Genomic DNA, 5,000 nt, shown 5'->3' with positions numbered 1-5,000 from the left:
CCGGGACTGGGGCCGGGACCGGGCCCGGGGCTTGAGCCCCGTCCGGCAGGGCCCGGTGGAGCGGGAATACCCCTCCGTCCTGCGAGCCGGCCGGGGGTCCGGGGCGCCCGGGAGAGAGGGTCCATCAGGGCCCGGGGAGGCCTGAAGCCCCGGAGCCCCGGAGCCCCGGTGCCCCGGAGCTCTGGAGCCCTGCAGCCCCAGAGCCCTGCTGGCCCGGGGCAGGCAGATTGGCATCATTTGGGTCCCGGTCATCTGGTCGCCCCTCTCGCCTCGGCCATCTGGTCGCCTGCAATGCTTTCCTATAAAGCGACCAGATGGCCGGACTTCCCTGGAAGTGCCGATGAGGTGCCATTTGCCTCCCAGATCCCAGCCAGGGCTCCAGGAGGTTGGGCACGTTTGCGCCGTGGGTCCCCTCTGTCACCTCGAGTGCATGGATTACAAGAAATGGGGGTAATTTTCCTCCGGATTAGTAGGTGCAAGGGTATGCCCGAACACCCTTCCGGGGCTGGTTGTTCCCTGCTTGGGACCAGATGGGCGATGCCTGGGCAACACCTCCCAGGCATCCGGGGCTCCCTCCTCCGGCCCACAGAGTGGCAAAGTACCCGGGACGGGCTCCATGGGTCCCAGGCCCTGTAACCCTGGAGCCCTGCAGACCTCGAGCCCTGGAGCCCAGCAGCCCCGGAGCTCTGCAGCCCTGGAGCCCTGCAGCCCTGGAGCCCTGGAGCCCTGGAGCCCCGGAGCCCCGGAGCCCCGGAGCCCTACAGCCCCTCGAGCCGTGGAGCCCTGCAGTCCCCGAGCCCTGCAGACCCATAGACCCAGAGACCCAGAGCCCCAGAGCCCCGGAGGCCTGGAGCCTTGGAGCCCCGGAGCTCCCTACAGGCCTGGGGCAGGCAGATTGGTGTCATTTCGGTCCCGGCCATCTGATCGCCCCTCTCGCCTCGGCCATCTGGTCGCCCGCAATGCTTTCCTATGTAGCGACCAGATGGCCGGACTTCCCTGGAAGTCCCGATGAGGTGCCATTCGCCTCCCGGATCCCAGCGAGGGCTCCGGGAGGTCGGGCACTTTTGCGCCCTGGGTCCCCTCTGTTACCTTGTGTGCACGGATTACAAGAAATGGGGGTAATTTTCCTCCGGATTGATAGGGACAAGGTACTCTGGGACCCCTCTCGGCCTAGCGGTGTCTGTTGTGCCTGGGGAGCCTGGCTGGGTTCAAGAGCTCCGGCCGGGGCACCGTCCTGGGTCCTTCCGCGTGGCAGGGTGCCCGGGATGGGTTCCGGAGGGCCCGGGGAAGGCTACCCCTGTGCCTCTGGGCCTTGGGGTCCCCGGGCCCCGGATGGGGTGCTCTGGCACAGGGCCCTGTCCTCCGGCCTGCCCCACTGTCAAAGGCCCGGCACTGGGTTCCGTGGTGCCCGGGGTGCCTCCCCGTGCTTGGCTGGGTTCAGGAGCTCCGTCCTATGGGCCCTCAGTTGCCCCGGGGAGGTTGGCCTCCTTGCCCGGGGGGGGTCCGTCCTGGGTCCTGCCGCGTGGCAGGGTGCCTGGGACGGGGTCCGGAGGACCCGGGGTAGGCTTCCCCTGCGCCTCTGGGCCTGGGAGCCCCGGCAGGGTCCAGGGGCCTCCCCGGGCCCCGAGTCGGGTGCTTGGGCCCAGGGCCCCGTCCCTCCGGCCTGCCGCACTGCCAAAGGCCCGGGACTGGGTTCCGTGGTGCCCAGGGAGCCTCCCCTTGCTCCGCTGGGGTTTGGGAGCCCCGTCCGGGGCCCCTGAGAGGGTGGCCCCCATACCGGGGGCTCCGTCCTGGGTCCTGCCGCGCGGCAGGGAGCCCCGGAGCCCCGGAGCCCTGCAGCTCCTGATCCCTACAGGCCTGGGGCAGGCAGATTGGTGTCATTTCGGCCGTGGCTATCTTGTCGCCCCTCTCGCCTCGGCCATCTGGTCGCCCGCAATGCTTTCCTATGTAGCGACCAGATGGCCGGACTTCCCTGGAAGTCCCGATGAGGTGCCATTCGCCTCCCGGATCCGAGCGAGGGCTCCGGGAGCTCGCGCACTTTTGCGCCCTGGGTCCCCTCTGTCACCTTGTGTGCACGGATTACAAGAAATATGGGTAATTTTCCTCCGGATTGATAGGGACAAGGTACTCTCGGCCTAGCTGTCCTCAGCCGGCAGCTGGACGGGCCAGGATGTTGCCCCAGCCCAGGGTCTGTTCCTGGGCCTGCCGTGTGGCAGGAAGCCCTGGATGGGGTCCGGGAGGGCCCGGGGAGGCGTCCCCAGCGCCTCCGGTCTCCCAGATGGGGCCCAGGGGCCCGGGTTGGGTTCCCCTCGCCCCCCGGCCTGCCGCACTGCCAAAGCCAGGGACGGGGTTCTGTTGTGCCCGGGGAGCCTCTCCTTGCTTGGCTGGGTCCAGGAGCTCCATCATGAGCACCACAGCTCCATGCCCAAACCCATTCGAACCGCCGCAGTGAAGGGGTTATAGGCGGGTATCTATTCGAATAACGAAAATGCATGCTGTGACATCGCATTCCTTTACAGCGAGATGCCTTGGCATCGCAAGTCAGTAGATCAACTTGATCTAGAGGACACACTAACTAAAGGCATAATAAAATCTATTTTTCAAACACCAACCCGCGCAACAGGAGGGAAAGTGTTGATAAACTAGCCCCTTCGGTGCTGCTGACGACTTTAGCTCGTCACGATTCCAGTAGGGAAGGTGTTGGTTCATTCCTTATGTTGGAGCGCCATCTAGAGCAAGTCCGGTAGATAATGTGTTTGCAATAGTAGCGCGCAATGCTTTCCAACGGGGCGACCAGATTGCCGGGCTTACCTGGAAGGCCTGAGGCCTGAGGTCCAGGGGAGGGCGGCCTCCCCATCCCGGGCGCTGTCCTTGGTCCTGCTGCGTGGCAGGGTGCCCGGGACGGGGTCCGGAGGGCCCAGAGAGGCTTTCCCTGCGCCGCCGGGCTTGGGAGCCCAGGCTGGGTCCAGGGCCCCGGGCGGGCCCCGGGTCGGGTGCCACGGCCCTGGGCCCGGTCCACCGGCCTGCCGCACAGCCAAAGGACCAGGACGGGGTTCCGTCGTGCCCGGGAAGCCTCCCCTCGCTCGGCTGAGTTCAGCAGCTCTGGCCGGGGGCCCCTGAGGGCCCGGGGAGGGCGGCCTCCCCATCCCGGGTCGCTGTCCTGGGTCCTGCTGCGTGGCAGGGTGCCCGGGACGGGGTCCGGAGGGCCCGGGGAGGCTTCCCCTGCGCCTCCGGGCCTGGGAGCCCCGGCTGGGTCAAGGGACCCGGACGGGCCCCGGGTCGGGTGCCACGGCCCTGGGCCTGGTCCCCCGGCCTGCCACACTGCCAAAGCTCCGGGACAGGGCTTCGTTGTGCCCGGGAAGCCTCCCCACGCTCGGCCGAGTCCAGCAGCTCTGGCCGGGGCCCCTGAGGGCCCGGGGAGGGCGGCCTCCCCATCCCGGGCGCTGTCCTTGGTCCTGCTGCGTAGCGGGCTGCCCCGGGACAGGGTACGGAGGGCCCAGGGAGGCTTCCCCTGCGCCTCCGGGCCTGGGATCGGTCCAGGGGCCCGAACGGGCCCCGGGTCGGGTGCCACGGCCCTGGGCCCGGTCCCCCGGCCTGCCACACTGCCAAAGCTCCGGGACAGGGCTCCGTTGTGCCCGGGAAGCCTCCCCTCGCTCGGCCGAGTTCAGCAGCTCTGGCCGGGGCCCCTGAGGGCCCGGGGAGGGCGGCCTCCCCATCCCGGGCGCTGTCCTTGGTCCTGCTGCGTGGCAGGCTGCCCCGGGACGGGGTACGGAGGGCCCGGGGAGGCTTCCCCTGCGCCTCCGGGCCTGGGAGCCCCGGCTGGGTCTGGGGGCCCGGACGGGCCCCGGGTCGGGTGCCACGGCTCTGGGCCCGGTCCCCCGGCCTGCCACACTGCCAAAGCTCCGGGACGGGGCTCCGTTGTGCCCGGTAAGCCTCCCCTCGCTTGGCTGAGTTCAGCAGCTCTGGCCGGGGCCCCTGAGGGCCCGGGGAGGGCGGCCTCCCCATCCCGGGCGCTGTCCTTGGTCCTGCTGCGTGGCAGGCTGCCCCGGGACGGGGTCCGGAGGGCCCGGGGAGGCTTCCCCTGTGCCTCCGGGCCTGGGAGCCCCGGCTGGGTCCGGGGGCCCGGCCGGGCCCCAGGTCGGGTGCCACGGCCCCGGGCCTTTGGTCCCCACGCCCCCGTTCCCTGGCGCCAGCTCACTTTTTTGTTGGGGCATAGAGTGACACCGGCTGGCTTGACTTTCGTGCCCGGCCATCTGGTCTCTGGGATCCCCTCGGCCATCTGGTCTCTGGGATCCCCTCGGCCATCTGGTCTCCGGGATCCCCTCGGCCATCTGGTCTCTAGGATCGCCTCGGCCATCTGGTCTCCCGCAATGCTTTCCTATGAGGGCGACCAGATGGCCGAACTTCCCTGGAAGTCCCGATGAGGTGCCATTTGCCTCCCGGATCCCAGCGAGGGCTCCAGGAGGTCGGGTACTTTTGCGCCTTGGGTCCCCTCTGTCACCTCAAGTGCACGGATTACAAGAAAGGGGGGTAATTTTCCTCCGGATTACTAGGGAGAGGGTCAGTCAGACCTCCGTGTGGTTTTGCGATTCTGAATCAGGGGAAGGCAGGACCCGGGCATGCCCGCCGGGGCCCCCAGGGGCCCGGGTACGTACCTGCCGCTCAGCCCCCTTGCCGATGGGCCTTTTCCTCCGAGTTTGCTCAGGCAGGCCTCCGCGAGTTCTGGCCATGCTGAGACGGGGCCAGGCAGCACCCGGGCCAGCCCGCCGGGGCCCCCAGGGGCCCGGGAACGCACCTGCCTCTCAGCCCCTTCCTGATGGTTCTTTTTCTCCGAGTTTTTTCCTACAGTCCGACCTCCGACAGGTCCGGGGGTTCTGAATCCGGGGAAGGCAGGACCCGGGCCCGCCTGCCGGGGCCCCCAGGGGCCCGGGCACGCACCTGCCGCTCGGCCCCATCGCCGATGGGCCTTTTCCTCCGAGTTTGCTCAGGCAGGCCTCTGC

Source organism: Lissotriton vulgaris, chromosome 5, assembly GCF_964263255.1.
Source record: "Lissotriton vulgaris chromosome 5, aLisVul1.2, whole genome shotgun sequence".
Classification (NCBI taxonomy): domain Eukaryota; kingdom Metazoa; phylum Chordata; class Amphibia; order Caudata; family Salamandridae; genus Lissotriton; species Lissotriton vulgaris.
This window is presented reverse-complemented; position numbering follows the sequence as displayed.